We start from the raw sequence: 16,123 nt of genomic DNA, 5'->3' as shown, positions 1-16,123 counted from the left end.
CTAAATCTGTTCCCAATTTCTGACCTGACCGAAGACTCTGGTGCATTCATGGGTGTGCACCCTCTTCGGTCAGTCCACCTGCATACACAATACACCCCCAACAGGTCTGTTTATCCCAGGCACAAAGTTGTGGCTCAGCCTGGGGGTCTCCCACATGGCCTTCCCCATTTTGGCCTGCATCCAAAGTCCACAGAAATACTTTCATTAAACATTATCAGTTAAATGTAGCCAGTCACGAAGCCTGCGTTTTTCGCATTGGTGTTCTAGATGCAGGCACGGATTGAAGGAAGTGGGTGCCAGAAATCTTTTAATAAACATAGTGGTGGAGTGTGTTGCAGCATACATATGTGTTCTGTGGTGTTTCATAGACCCAATCATCATGCTAGTTGGTATTCCTCAAAATAAAGAGCTGGGACAAGGAAGAGGGATGGGGTAATGCCTAGATTACTTAGCAGTAATCCTCATTACTCTAGTCAAGCACTTCCTCTTCACAGCACGTGTCCCAGACGCCCCACCTTTCTCTTGCTCAGTGTGGGATGGTAGGGTCCATAATCCTTGGTGGGAAATGGTTAACTGAGGTAGTATGGTAGATGGAAGTATACCTCCTGGAGGGGAGCAGAACAGTTTAATTGGGGTTCCTATCAAGGGAGGCTTGGCCTCCAAAGTAAATACATTGAGGAAGAGTGGCACTAGGAATAATGAGGATTACCGGTAAGTAATCTAGGGATTATATTTAACACACCATAAACATTTTTATTTTGCTCCCTTTCATTTCCGATATGAAAATGTAACTGTCTAGATTAGGCCACTAATTACAAGGCCCCATGTCTTTTAAAGTTTCCTTACCTATTTAGGATTTTGTGGTCCCCCCAGATATTTGTATGTGGGGCATAAGAAGTATTTTACAAAATGTGTTTTGACCCGCAAATTCTTTATAGTACTAACTTTGATTACTGTCCATGAACAGCTTTCAGTTGTCACTCATAGCTGCTCTTCTTGAATATCTGACTTAAGTAATTTAAGAACTAAACGTAACATTAACTATTTTTATTGACACAATGGTTTTTTAAAAGAGTATCTAATGTTGCGTGGGACCTGTGGTGAGGTTCCTTTAAGCGGCCTGATGCAGGTGACGTCAGGCCGCAGGTTGAATAAATGGGGCGTCACGCTACACACAAGACAGTGCACGTGCGTAGCTGACTATTGAAGCTGTGTCGCTGTGTGCTCTTTGCATGGCACTTCATCGCGCGTTGGAGGCTTGTACGGGTTTATTATACTGGTGATGAGGTAGACGCTTGGTGGAGGAGGGCCCCCCCTCCCACTGGAACTCTGAGTTCCAGCTGATCATTGGGAGATACAACACTGACTAGCAAACGTTGAGTGCAAGGGATGTGTAATTCCTTCCGAGCAAGAAAAAAACTAAAAATCAACAGAAACAAAAGTTTCAAAATCCAAAAAGCTCAACTAATTTCTTTCGAAATATCAAAGCCCTAAACATAACTGTGAATAATCCAGAGTCGATGGTCTCAAAAAATAAAAAAGGAGACCATGGCGTCATCGAAGAAGTGGAAAAGCAGAAGCCAGAACGGCAATCCACAAGTAGCAAGTCTGGAGCTAAATTAAATGTAATTGAGAAAAATTCAACGTCCGTAGAGAGGATTATAGATGAAGAAGTTGAGGAAGAAGCTGATGACGAAGAGCTGATAAACTTGTCAACATATAGCGCCCAAGATGTAGATGAACAAGAGGATGAGTCTTCAGATGAGAATACTCAACAAAAGGCGGTAAAAGAGCAAAAGACGGATAAGGAAATTCAAATTGGGAATAAAGAAGCAGGATTTAAAAGATGCTCACTCCCAAAAGATATGGTACTGGCGAAAATGAAGTTGACTAAAGGAAAAAGAACGATTACTTGGCCGAAATCACTGGGGAAAGAGGAGCCTCCTAAAAAAGAATAAAGATCTAAATGAGGGAATCGGTCAAGTGTTCCTTACACTTGAAGAGAAACGGGCCTCGAGTTCGCATCACCAGACAATTGAAGAACACAGAGATATAACATCTATGGACTCTCAAAGTGCGGTCCAGTCTGAGATGAAACAAATGATGGGGGCTAAGAAAATAAGTTTAGGAGAAACAAAAACACCAGATACTGCCCCAAAGAATAATATAACAACTAAGAGAACGGATAATGTTCGTAAAGAAAAGTCATACAGGGTGCTGGTTGAGAAAATAGAAAAGAAGAGCGATGCGCAGTTAAATAGATACACGATTCTGCAACTATTCCAAAAGATCCCGGTACTAAGAACAATAAAGAGCCAACGAATAGACCGCGTCGAACTGATACCAGATGCCCTACAGAAATTCGTGTTGCTCCATATTAACGAGAAAAAGGTGGCTGAGCAAGTCATAATGTGTGAAAGACATCTTTTGGACGCAGGCTATCAGGTTTATGAAGTCGACAATGCACTGGTGGAATCGGAGAGAGATGATTCAATTGGCAAAAGCAATCAGCCCGGTATTGAACCAAAAGACCAACTGAACGAGTTATCCAAAAGGCCCAAAAAAAGTAAAGGAGAAGAAGCGTCGAGAAGATTAGAGGATGAAGAGGAAACAAGGCAGCAGTGGTTAAGTGAAGAGATACAGCTGAAAAAGATTAAAATAACAATAGAGAACCCACAAGAAGACAATGCTGCACTAATAGAAGACTCGTCAGATAACAGTGAAGAAGGCTTAGCCTGGAAATGGCTAGCCCCATCCCTGAATGGAGCAAAGAAGAGCTAATGGCTAGATGAAAGAGCCAACTTGGTGATAACCTCTTGGAATACGAGAGGCCACTCACATTTGGTGAATCAAATTCCAGAAATTATGACAAAGGCAGATCTTATCGTATTGCAGGAAACATGGATAACGGAGAGATACCATGCATTGAGGGGTTCGAAATGGCGTTTAACCCAGCCATTAAAAAAACAAAAGGCCGCCCTATGACAGGTCAACTCACGTTAGTCAACAGGAAATGTGGGTTGCGAATTAAGTCATCAAAAAATATATCACCCTATATACAATGGAGCTACATTGTATCTGAGTTCCAATCATCAGGGCTCCACAAAGCCTTTCATTTTATCAATGTGTATTGTAATTCAACAACAAAATTCCATCAAAAATTTGAAGATGATCTACTAGATGTAATTGATAATATCCTAACAGAGGATCCAAAAGCAAGAATGATAATGTGTGGAGACTTCAATATGAAACTGATGAGATCTCGCAGTCGACGACGGTACTAAAATGTAGAGCGAGGATAAAATGTGACCGCTGGCTAGAAGAAACAGTTCAGAGAAATCTCATAATGATGAATGGAGTAACCGGTGGTGATATACCGGCGCAACCGACTTGGGAAAGAGGTACCCAAAGATCTATTCTAGACTACATCTTTATTTCGGAGAATCTTCTGGCAGAAATGATCTCATTGAATGTACACACAACGGAACAAAGTGACCATCATATTGTAGCAGTTAAATGGAACAAAAGTAAATTAGAGAAAAGGGAACAACGGAGACACGAAATATCGGTGGTACCAGGCCGAAACAGATTGCGGATGGGAAAGAAGGACATTGTGTCAGTAACCAACCAGCTACAACAATACCAAGAGCTGAGCTCAGTCGTTTCAATCGAATACCAACAGTTCCTTGAGGTTTACAAAACTAAAAAGTGGCCCTCCTTGAACAGACCGGGATTTCAAAAACATCATTATGACCCCCGAGGTGACTAAAAGAAAAAGAGAATTAAGGAAGGCAATAAGGATAATCCTGTCATCAAAAACCAGAATATGAAAAAAGTCAAATAAAAAGGATTAAAAAACGATATAACAACTGGTGTAAACAACATAGATCGAGATTGGAACAAAGAGATGCTGAGGTGATACTGAAAGCTCTAAATCAAAAGAATTCGAGAGGCTTTTGGGCCATACTAAATGATACACAGAGCACTGAAAAAGCACTATAGACAAGCGCAGTACAAGAAAAAAAGAGTAGGGAAAGCACTACGCGGAGCTATTCAAAAAAAGAAAAAAGGGAAGTCTGACAAAGATGGATACAAGCCAACCCTGGACATTAGAAATAGCGAGAGACGACATTAGAACAATCATCAGAAAAAGTAATGCGTCACGCTCAGCAGGCCCAGATGGCTTGTCAAATGCAGACTTAAAAGGAAATGTAGATGAATGGACAGAGTTCTGCTATACCCTGTTCACTGCGATAACAAAAGAAGGCAGAATCCTGACAAATTGGAAACAGGGGCTCATAGTGCCAATCTTTAAGAAAGGCATTCGATCCGATCCGGCGAATTATAGGCCAATAGCACTACTTGACGTACTAGGAAAAGTGTTTGCATCGTTAATATTACAACACCCAAGTGAGTGGATTCGGCAACAAGAAATCTTTGACAAACGCTAGTCGGGATTTGTCAAGAGAGTCGGCTGTAGTGTTAACTTACTTATGTTAAATCTCCTGAAAATCGACGCGATAAGAACTGGCCAAAAGATATATCTGGCATTTATCGATATGGCAAATGCCTTTGATGGAGTCGATAGAGAAAGCCTATGGTCGAAACTAAAAAAAAAAGGGTGCAATACATGTCTGCTCCAGGCGATAAAAGATCTTTACTCTGGAATTTCGATCCAAGTGAGGTTAGACAAAGAAGGAAATCTAACAAGACTGATACCGACCGAGAGGGGTGTCGAACAAGGATGCCCACTAGGAGTGACACTTTTCAATTTCTACATTGCTGATGTAGGACCTGCACTAGCATCGGTGGTGTCGTTTCCACCATCTATAAATGGAGTTGAGATAAATCACATTCTATACGCAGATGACATGGTAATTTTGGACCGCACCCCGATTGGTCTACAACGAAAACTAACGGCTCTTAGAACATTTATTGAAGATCTGGGGCTAGAGATCAATGCTGCGAAATCCGAAATTCTGGTGCTGGAAAACTTAAGAGGATGGAAATCCAAAAATCAGAAGTTATCATGGTATGTAGGACCAAAAAAGATATATAAGGTACCCTATACAAGATATCTAGGAACCATAATTAATTCCAGCATAAACGACGAGCCGATGTTGAGAAAGCTATTAAATAGTTGCAAACAGCTCACAACGCAAGGTAACATCATACAGAAAAAATACGGGAAATTTACGTATGATCCCGTAAGAAGATTCTATCAAGGAAAAGTGACTCCAATCCTCACGTATGGAGCTGAAAATATGTTCGGGGTTGATCATAAGGTATGGTCACGATGTGAAGGAGTCTTTTGGAAGAAAATATTGCAAATTCCTCAAGGAACGCCAACGGCCTGTGTGCTGTATGAAGCAGGGGTTTCATCACTCAATGCACGGGTTGCCTGGAACAAGTTGGCCCTGTTTAGAAAAACGAACGCAGAAGCAAATTTACCATCTGTTAAAATTTTAAGTCAAAAGAAGAGTATAAGGCAATCTGCATTAGATGAATGGAAGAGCCAGTGCAAAGAGATTCTTGCACAGGTGGGGTCAGATGAACAAACATTATGGCAGAACCCCGAGCTGGTGAAAAAGAAATTATTAGATCTAGACTGGATCCAAGTATGTGAGAAAAGAGCGGCACAAAAATGTATGAACAATGCACCATCAGAAGCCAAAAAACGTAACACACTTGCAAACTATTTAATGTTATCACCGTGCAAACAACTAAGAAAATTATACCTTCAGATTAAATATCTTCGAAACAAATAAGTTCTAATTTGGAGAAGGTCAATTGAAACAAGTAACTCCAAGTGCAGGTTGTGTGCTAGAGAAGATGAAAACCTAAAGCATGTGATATTGTTTTGTGCTGAATTAAAAGATCAACGCGAACAATGTTTAAGGCTTGAGATGAACCGAGTTCTGACATACAATGCAGAAGAATGGTGGAGGCATCTACACACTGGCGAGAGCAAAACCCTAGGGATCGCCACAATGAGATTCCTAGACCAAATCCAAATATGTTTAGAGACCAAACCAATAAAATCAGCTGACGTGGAGCCGACATAAAGAGAGGTGATGTTATCGATCGACAGAAGAAAGTGAAGGAATGCAAAAACACAAGAGTGAATAGAATATTAAATAAGTAAAGCCATGGACTATCTTGAATAGCTGAAAACTAATGTATAGAAGCAAGATGCTGAGTTTCAGTAGTAGTCTAACTGTGGATTTGGAAATGTTGCTATTTTTTCTCTTTTATATAGTTTATGTCTTATTAAGATTTTACTTTTTTTGAATTCTAAGTTTTTTTTCCTTTTTTGTCTCTCACATGCAATGTGTTCTTATAGTCATAAATTTCGAAAAGTTTGTAAAAACTAAATGAAATGAAATAAAAAATACAAAATAAAAATTCCTTAGCTTAGTGTGCACACAAGGAAGTGCCCGAATTGACTCCCTTCTCGAGTCTGCAGCTCCATACAGGAGTGCTTGTGCACTTTCGGATGGGGACGAGAACATTTTTTTTTGTTTTTCCTTTTCTCCTGCCAAGCCAGGTACTCATAGCCAGTGATTGAGGACTTGCTCCTCCCTACATTTGGACTCTGTTGTGTCACTGTACAAAAGCACACCCTCCCACATACCTCAAACCCCTGATTGGCGGCTCCGCAGTTGAGTGCTCGTGCCATCAGCAGGGTAAGAGCTTCACCCTGGCACTGGGCCGGATCGAAAAGAAAGACGACTGAAGGGCCACCTGATGGCGCGGGTGCACCTCCAACACCCAGACAACAGGGATCTCTGGCAACCTTGAAAGAGTTTGCTGTAGCCGGCGCCCCGTCTAGTTTGGGCCCACAGTGGGCATTATGGTTGGAGAGGCTTGAAATGCACTTTGATGCTCTGGGGGAGGGGTAATGGGGGTTTACGACAGTGCTAATAGGTCAACGCTACTATACTCTGCAGGGCCGGAAGTGTATAAGGTGTTCAAAACACTGCGCCCTGGGGATAATTCATACACAGCCTCCAAGAATGTACGGAGTGAATACTACACCCCAATGGTGAATCTGGATTATGAACTGTTTGCTATGTGCTCAGCTAAGCAAAAGGAGGATGAATCCTTAGATGCATTTCATAGCAGTCTCAAACACTGCCACCTCTTGTGCATGGAACAATGAAGAAGAGGTTGTTTGTCAACAGCTGATTGAAGGCTGTTCATCTAGCAAAATGAGATGACAAATCTTGAGAGAGCAAGGTATCACGTCAGCCCGAATCCTTGAGATGGGTCGGTCTCCTGAACTGGTGCAGGTGAGGGCATCAAAAATGGATGTGGCCATGAGACAGTTAAGCCAGAGGAGGCATGTGTGGTTGACAAGGAACAAGCGTGTAGGCCTGTCAAGAAGGCCACGTGAACTAAGCAAGAGAAAGGGCCTGCATTCACTGCCATCGTGCCTGCAGTGCGGATACGACTTGCCACATTCTGCAGATTGTCCAGCAAAGGGACACACATGGCAGGAAGTGTGGTGTTGAAAATCATTTTGTGAGGGTGTGCCATTCACATGTGCCAGCCAAACTTTTGCGAGGCTGCGCCCACATGCTCTGAGCCAATCACCCAAAGTGGCGACGATCGAACCTGCGACAGTCCCAGTTGAATATCTGGCTGAGGATGATAAAGAGGAAGATGTGTTCTTCATTTTGAGTGTGAGGGAGATGAACAAAAAGAAGGAATGCCAGCCCAGATGTGTGGTGAGTGTTAACGCGACTGACGTCCCTGTGCTTGTGGACCCGGGGGCATCGGTCAATGTGATGGCCTATTCACAATACGTCTCCTTGGAGGGTCCCTTGGCTCTGAACAAATCCAATGTACACATCTTCACATTTGGGGGAAAATTGCTCCTTCCACTAGAAGGAATGTGTGTGTCTGACTTCAAGCATAAAGGAAAGAAAATAAAGGCAACATTTTCTGTCACCAAAGTCAGTGGCGACACGCTGTTGGTCTGTTTGGCTGTGGAAGCCCTAGAGATAGTGAGTTTTGCTTTTGGTGTGTATCAAGAAGATGTCCAGATGTTGTTGGAGAAGTTAGATGATGTATTTGAGGGGATAGGCAAGCTGAAGTGTGACCGCATTCATCTACATATCAACTAATTGGTACAACATGTCGCCTTGAAACAATGTAGAATGCCATTCCACCGAAGGGACCTGTTGGAGAAAGAACTTGACAACCTGGTTCGGCTGGACATAATTGAATCGGTGGAGGGTCCCACACCTTGGGTTTCGCCCGCTGTGGTGGCTCGCAAACCGAAGCAACCGGACTCTGTGTGCACATGTGTGGACATGTGCCTCCCCAATAAAGCCATCAAGTGGGAGAGGCATATAACTGACAGATCTGCAGCGGGTGTCTTCTTTTCAAAGTTGAGCCTGTGGGCAGAGTACCTGTAAAGACTGGATGGGGGTTATCTGTACTCCTGCCCTCTATATGGCAGAGTAGAAGCACAGAGCACATCAGCCAAGATTCTCTAAGCGGTAGCAATGCAATCACGGCTTAGCTCTCAGGAGGTGATGCGGGCTGGTTCTTAAGTACAGTGTAGTCCCCAAGCCCCCAAAAAGGAATGTCCACACACTATGTGAATGATAACAGTTCTTTATATAAATAAGGTTCAAATTATAGACACACAATAACACACTTTGTGCTCAGGCAATACTATAATGATAAATATGTACAATATCTATGTGGTACCACTGTTAACGCTTGACTCCATTAAAATGCACCAACTGCTGACAGCTTCAAATGGCATACAAATCAATAGCAAAAGGTATCAACAATAGACTTGGGAGGTAAACAAGTTTGTTAAACAATTGGCAGAATACTGGGTCTCTATCAAAGGCACAGTTCTGTATGAGGATGCCCCCCACCTGGGCAACCTGGAAATAAGATATTGACAAGCCCAGTCCATGTTTTGCTTAGCAGAGTCTTATTTCCTTCTACAAATATTCTACTACCCCAATGTACCTGGTTTAGCAGTGTTCGTCGACGGATCCTTCTTGAGTGGACTCCCTTTAAGGCAGGAGCCACAGATCATCAAGATCCCTCAAAGAGAAGAGGGAACAATGACATTGGGCCACAGCTTCAGCCTGGCGGTGCTCGTTGACGATCGGTCGTGGACGTCCTGCAAAGATGAGGCATGCAGTGCACCTCAACGACGATAGTCTGTTGCCGCAAAGAGTCAATGAAGAACGTAGGCCCAGCAAGGGCGTCGGGCCATCAGTGTTTGGCGTCGGCGATCATGACTCGGCCACGGCAGGCTTTCGGATCTTTGTTAGGGAGAATTCTCCTTCTTTGGCTAATTTCCCTTACCTAGTGAGTCCCCCAGCAGCTTTGCTGGATTTCTGGAGTTTATTTTTTCCACTTGGTAAGAGTGTGAGCTTTTCCCCACTCTTTCCTGTGTTTTGCCATGTGTATTTCATCTGTTTTTGTGAATGTGGACTCAGTAGCCCCCTTCTTTCGTGTGTTACACAGCACCTTCAGTGCAGTGACACAGGGTTGTCTTTTAGACTTCCCACGACTCCATTTCTGAGGCTGACTACAGTCCCCCAGAAAAGGGTAAAGTTGCCATTAACTTTACTTAGTCATTTAACCACAGATCCAGTACACCCCATCTTACATGGAGTACTGGCTAGGGTTAATCCTGAACTCTTTTTTTCGGTACCTTCTAGAGCATTGTTTCGCTCTTTTAACATTTAGACTTGGCTGGTGGCAGCGGCATCTACCCTAACTTTTCTACCGCGATTATACTATATAAACGTGGTATTGTTTTAGGCTATTAGATTAGCCTCGAACATAAACCCGCTTGACCAAATACTTTTTCTTTTGGCTCCGGTCGGGTTTATTCGCCATTTCTTTTTGTTAAAATCCTTCTTGTGTTTTACTTTGCGTGGCAAACCAGGTTTGCCTTCTTTGTTCACCGTCATTTGGCAGGCTTCTGCAGCAGTCCTGAGCTATCTACCCTTCAACGGCCAGAGGAGATCCAGTCTGGAGTCTTCTTCCCTTGAGCTTGGTGGGGATAACCAGCTCATCTTCCACAGCCAGAGGATCCTCGTCTTGGTCGAAATCGCTGCACACTGCTGTAGTGGTCCAGATGGCCATCTGAAGAGCCTCTCCTGTTTTTAAGGAGCGCACCTTTTATTCACCGTCGCTGCTGCCGGTTTCATCCCTGTGTGGTGCAGACTCCTTCAGACGTTCTCCTTCGTACCGAAGCTCCAGGAACCGTGGGTCTGCAGGAAACCACCAGGAACAACTGCCGTCGCACCAGCCTCTTCACTGAATAAGGTACTTTGTTCTGCTTGAGGAATTAGGGTGAATCCCTTTCCTCCCCCTCCAAAGCTTGCCCTTGTCTTCCCTCTGTCTTATCACTTTTGCTTCCTCCGTTGACAATATCTAAGTGCTCCTGGCAACGTTGAATCTTGAACTATCTGACTGTGTGATCCTCGACAACAGGAACCCGGTTCCACTTGACACTGGCTCCGGCCTATTGACTTTTGTATTATTCGTCAGCAAGTGTTCTCTGATTCTGTCTGCCTTGACAAATGTATTGCCCATGATTTTTGCCCCCAACTCTCTCTAGTTAGCCCGGGTGCTAAGTGTGTTTTTGCCCCGGTAACATTTCTTGCCGCGGATACGCGTTTCTTTAATACGACCGAACTGTCAAAAATGTATCGCAAACGTATTCCCGGGGACGCTTTTGTTTCACAACACCGGTCTGCCTAAACACAGGGTACTTACCTTGAGCTAAGTTGTACTAAGAGAATTGGTTGATTGTAGTATATTTTATAGTATATTTTGTAGTATATTTTATAGTATATTTTATATTAATAGAAGTGTGTTTTACAGATGGTTTTAAAATAAATGTACTTATATTTTTACCTGAAACCTTGAGTCAGTGTTTGCTTGAGTCACAGTAATGGTGGTCCATATGTGTAATCTCTGCTACTGCTCATATACTCTTGAGATAAGCCTGGCTGCTCCGCTACTGCTACCACTTTAACATAGTAGTACAGGCTTGTACCAAAGGTGAACTTGTATTACCACTTGTGGACTTAATTCTGTGTAGTGGTCCCTAAGGGCACTGCACAGGATTCTGCCTAACAATCTTCGTCAGCATCTTTGTGGACTTCGGTTGGGGGGAAACCTCACCGGGGGATTCTCCTCGGTCTGTCAGCAACCTTGACTTTCTCCGGTGTGAAAAAGCAGTCAACGGTGATGAGCAAGGGAGTCCTTGATTCAAAGTGTTCTTAGGCAATGGTGGTCGGCGATGGACTTCAATGTCCGGGTGCTTCACTTTGATTCCTCTGCAGTCCCAGTCTCCAGTTGCTAGCTTTTCGAGGACTGACTTCCAGGGAGCCTTGGTAAAGGTTAGCTGGTGCACGATGCTCCCTCATAGCTCGGGAAGAGGTCTCCAGCCAGGTCCTCTCTTGGATCAGTTGTTGAAGACACGACAGCTTTTGGATTGCGTCGAAAGAAAGCAGCAGCAAAGCCTTCTTCTTCCAGTTGGGCTTCAAGGTAAGCATCAACTTTCGACTTCAGCTTCTGAACAATTCCAGTCAGTAAGAGGTCCCCAGATATACTGTTCCGTCTCTTATTCACACTGTTGAGCGAGGCTCAGGGAGCCAATCATTCAGAGGGACATTCAGCAGACAGGCAGCCAAACAGGCTGACATTGCATTGAGGCCCTTCTTCTCCATCCAGACACTCAAAACAAGGAATGTGGAGTGGGACAAGCACCGAGCCATTCAGCACTCCACACTGCATTCATACCAGTTTCGGGCAGAGCTCTCTCAGTCATTGTGGCACACACCAGAGACCAGACACCCATAACATGAAATGTATATTGGTCACACACTCCATTCACCCAGGTCCCACCCAAAAGGGTGTACCCACACTATACAGTCACTGGGAAGGCTCCAGCCAGTCTGGCCTGGACTTCCCCCACAATACCATATATGGAATTTCCACCCAACAGCCGGTCAGGGGAAGGGACAGAGTCAAGGCTTCCCAGGACTTTGGGAAAACAAAGTAACAGGCAATAGAAAGCAAGAGGCCACAGGGGCCATCTTGACTCCCATCAGGAATCAACTGATTCCAATGTCAGGGCCTGGGTATCCCAAAACGGAGGATACTCAGAGCACCTGTCAAATTCAGCATGGAGCTGCCACCAACCCATAGCCTTTTCTGTGGGCCGCACACAGGTGCCCAAAAACATACACTAGGAATACAGGGTTGTACCCCCACCCATGGGTGCCATACAGTTATCCCAAGGGTCTGTTCACCAAGATCAAAAAGAGGAAGAGCTGCACTTGGACTCCTGTGCAGAAAATAACACAGAACACACATGATAAAAGGACTGCAGGACAAGGACATGGAGGCCCTGTCCCTCCAATGCATTTCCAGCAATACAGTACCATCAGCTAGCCCTGCATCCAGAGTGCCTGTACATCACAACTTTTACCAAACACTGGGGCCTCTACCGGCTGAAGTTTTTCAAAACACGGTGAGAGGGGTACTGGCTGGTATCCCTGGCCCTCTTAACATTAGTGATGATGTTCCTGTTTTTGCGAAGATAGAGTGTGAAGATTGGAGATGGTTTTTGAACGGATTCAATCCCTTCAGCTCACACTGCACAAAGACAAATGCGAGTTTCTGAAGATATGCCTTGAGTTCATATTCCAGCAAAGGGGTGTCTCAGCTGACCCAGCCAAGGTGGGAGACATTCAAGACACCAAAGCACTTGTGAACGTATCAGAAGTCCAAGGTTTCTTAGGCATGGTAATATACTATGGGCGTTTTCTTAGAGACCTTGCCCCCCTATCTGAGCCGTTACAGAGCGTAAAAAAAGGGCACCCTTTGGAGATGGACTCGCTGGAAGTATCAAATCAGATCTTACTGCTGACACTTCAATGGCATTTTTGGACCTGGAAAGAAGTTCGAAAGGGATCATGGATGCGAGCCCATTCGGTCTGGGGGCGATGCTCACTCATTCAGACAAGAATGGTGATGTGAAGCCAGTGGCTTTTGCAAATAAAGCCATATACGCAGCAGAGCAGGGATACTTGCATATTGAGCAAGAGGCACTGCACGTGGTGTAGGGCTGCAGACATTTTCATTAGTATATTTATGGGACGCCTGTGACAGTTATAACTGATCATAAACCATGGATCCTGATCATGGCTGGATCCATGTCCAAACAACGCGCGAGGATCGAAAAATGGATGTTGGCACTGCTTGAATATAATGTAAGCCTAATCTATCGCCTGAGATACAGCAATGCTGCAGCCCATTTCTCTAGGCACCTCAATCCTGTGAGTCGGTCTTGGAACAAGATGAAGCTGAAACGGAGGACTTAAACACCTGCTCACTGAGGCAGCAATGCCTAACTCGATGTTGGTGGAGTAGTTGAGAGAAAGCTTCGAGAAGGATGATTGTTTCCACATTCTGAGGGACGCCATCACCAACGGGGACTGAAGAAGGGTGCTGCAAGCTTGGATAAAAGGACAGGTACAGCCCGCAAGACACTGGAATAACTTTGTAGGGTCAAAACCGAACTCACATTCACAGACAATCGACTGGTGTTGAGGGGGCGGAGGGGGTCGAAGATAGTCATCCCTTCCATTTTGGTCTCCAGAGTAATTGATTTGGCCCACCAAGGACACCTGGGATCAGCAAAGACTAAGCCTAGTGAAAGTGTGGTTCCCAGGACTCGAAGAGAGGGTTGAGGACTTTGCAAAAGGATGCATCTGGTGTCGGCCTCTGCCCCAGCGCAAAGGGAGCCAAGAATTGAATCCATGCCATGGACCTCCATGCCATCAGAGGTGGTCCGGGTTAATTTTGGGTCCACGGGAAGACAAATGAATTTATTGGTCGCAATCGGCCAGTAGTCAAGATACCCGGAGGTCGAGTTTGTGCCCTCGACCAGTGTCAGATGTATTGCCGACGTTGGAAAAGAGATTTGCAACAACGTGGACTGTTGGGAGAAGTGTGCTCCGACCATGGGCCGTCGTTCCTGAGCGAGGGTTTTGCTGTGTACATGCGGGAGTGTGGAATTCGCTATAGGAAAATAACAATGGTGTGGCCAACAGCGAATAGAGAAGCTGAGAGGTTCATAAGCACAGTGAACAAAGTGTTTAGGATTGCCCACGGCCAAGGATCATGTCTATCAAGAGCACTGTATCAATTCCTGCAAGAATACTGAACCATCCTGCATTGCTCAATGGGAGTTCCCCGGCAGAGGCCGTATTCAATATATGCCCTTGGAGGCAGATACCAGACCCAGAGTAACGGATACCAGGAGAAATAGAAGATTACGCAATGGCAGAAGATCGTAGGGTGAGAAATGAGTATGAGAATGTCTGAAGAGGCTTGAGGCACTACAATCTAGCCCTTTGTGATACGGTCCTGCTGAGAAGCTGTTATCTAGAAGGCAAATTGTCCACAACATATGAGCCCAGACCACTGGAGGTTATGGATGCGAGAATGTCAATGGTCACGCCGTCCAATGGACGTAACAAAGGTGGGATCGGAAGTTCCCACACCAGCGGACCATTGACTGCACCCTTCGGAGGAGAGGATGGAGGAAGATGATCACGGATTTTCAGCGAATGATGATGATGGACAAACTGAAGAATCAAGGGCTCCCGAATTGATAGTAGACCCAGCCCTGACCCGTCCAAAGGAAGGTTTCCTCAAAGGGAGTAGAGAAGGTCACCAGTCTGGCTGCAAGACTATATAGTAAATACATGATGAGGACCACTGTTATGTTTATGGGCCCTGAGGCAAATGTTTGGTCTGGTTAAAATGTTCTTGTCGTGTTTTTTTCCAAATACATGAAAAAGGAAGAGTGTGATTATGTTCCTTTAAGCGACATGATACGGGTGATGTCTGGCCGCAGGTTGAATAAATAGGGCGTCACGCCACGAACAAGACAGTGCACGTGCGGAGCCCGATTGGTGAAGCTGTGTCCCCATGTGCTCTCTACGCAATGCTTCATCGCGCGTTGGATGCTTGTACGGCCTTACTGTAGGTCCAGTAATCATTTTGTATGATTATTTACTAAATCACATAACGTTTACATTTAACATTGTATGGCACCATAACAATAAAATAAACCTCACACACTTTATAATATTGATTCTGCTCATTTTCATCCAGGTTAAAAAAAAAGGCTGCAGGGATTTAACACACAGAACTCGAAAGCCTAATGCCTTGATGGGAGGCGCAAATAACCGGAACAAAGCAGCTATCTTAAAGTCAAGAAACACACATAAAAGCAGTACTGCTTCGCTTGTCATTTCGATAGCGGGAGATTTCTATCGAACGTTTATTTACGCAATAATTGTTTAGATACTGACCACAAATGTTTAAAATTGTGCCTACCCTTCCAAAAATGTAAATGCATATTTTCCTTCAGTGTATTCCAACGTTATTGTACATCCCTCAAAATGTTAACCTTTTGCATAAGAAAAAATGCCTAGACCATGTGAAAGGTGGCAGCAACCGGGGATGCGAACTGTACCTGATCCTGTTTTCAATGATACACACAGCAACTTAACTGTTTTATACCCGAGGAAAGGAAGCTGAAGATTACCTATTTTGTAAATAAGGTTGCTCTGCCCAAGGAGAAGGGTTGCTTGTGCGACAGGGAGAGGCGTGGTCACAGTGCGCCAGGTGTTGCCAAGGAAGCGCCCCCCTTTACCGTCGCCGCCGGTCAACTGGTCCCCGTGTAAGGGCAGCAGGCAGCTGCCACTGCCGGTAGTAAGCAAAAGAGCAGGGGCGAGGATGTTCCAGCGGCTCGGTCTTTCCCAGGAAGCTCGGTGATGCCGCGACGGACGTGCGCTTCAAGCATCTGTGACGCAATAGCGGACCGCCTCTAAGACCCGGGCTCTTCCAGTACGGTAAAAGTCGCGACCACTGTCAGACAATATGGGCTCGAGCTTCGACATCGTTTTCGGAATTTCGAGTGACATCACTACAGAAACACGCAGCCCTCTTAACGGTCATGTCTTCGCACTTATTTCTGTTGTAAATAATGAGATCAAACCTTCAGGTTTTTGTAAAACTTTCAGCTGTAGTGAAATGGCACTCGTGAACA

General features: G+C 44.7%; 1 protein-coding gene across 1 annotated transcript in view; it reads right to left on the bottom strand.

The window, feature by feature from the left end:
* PRKAR1B (protein kinase cAMP-dependent type I regulatory subunit beta) overlaps window positions 1–15,913 on the bottom strand; it is a 2,827,796-nt gene extending 2,811,883 nt beyond the window's left edge. The window contains exon 1 of the mRNA XM_069647235.1: window positions 15,620–15,913. The gene's annotated coding sequence lies outside the window, so the exon portion shown is untranslated. The remainder of the gene's footprint in view (window positions 1–15,619) is intronic.
* Window positions 15,914–16,123: the final 210 nt, after the last annotated feature.

Source organism: Ambystoma mexicanum, chromosome 2q, assembly GCF_040938575.1.
Source record: "Ambystoma mexicanum isolate Mex_15411 chromosome 2q, UKY_AmexF1_1, whole genome shotgun sequence".
In the NCBI taxonomy this organism is placed as follows: domain Eukaryota; kingdom Metazoa; phylum Chordata; class Amphibia; order Caudata; family Ambystomatidae; genus Ambystoma; species Ambystoma mexicanum.
Note: the sequence above shows the minus strand (reverse complement) of the source record. Positions and strands in the feature narration are given on the sequence as shown.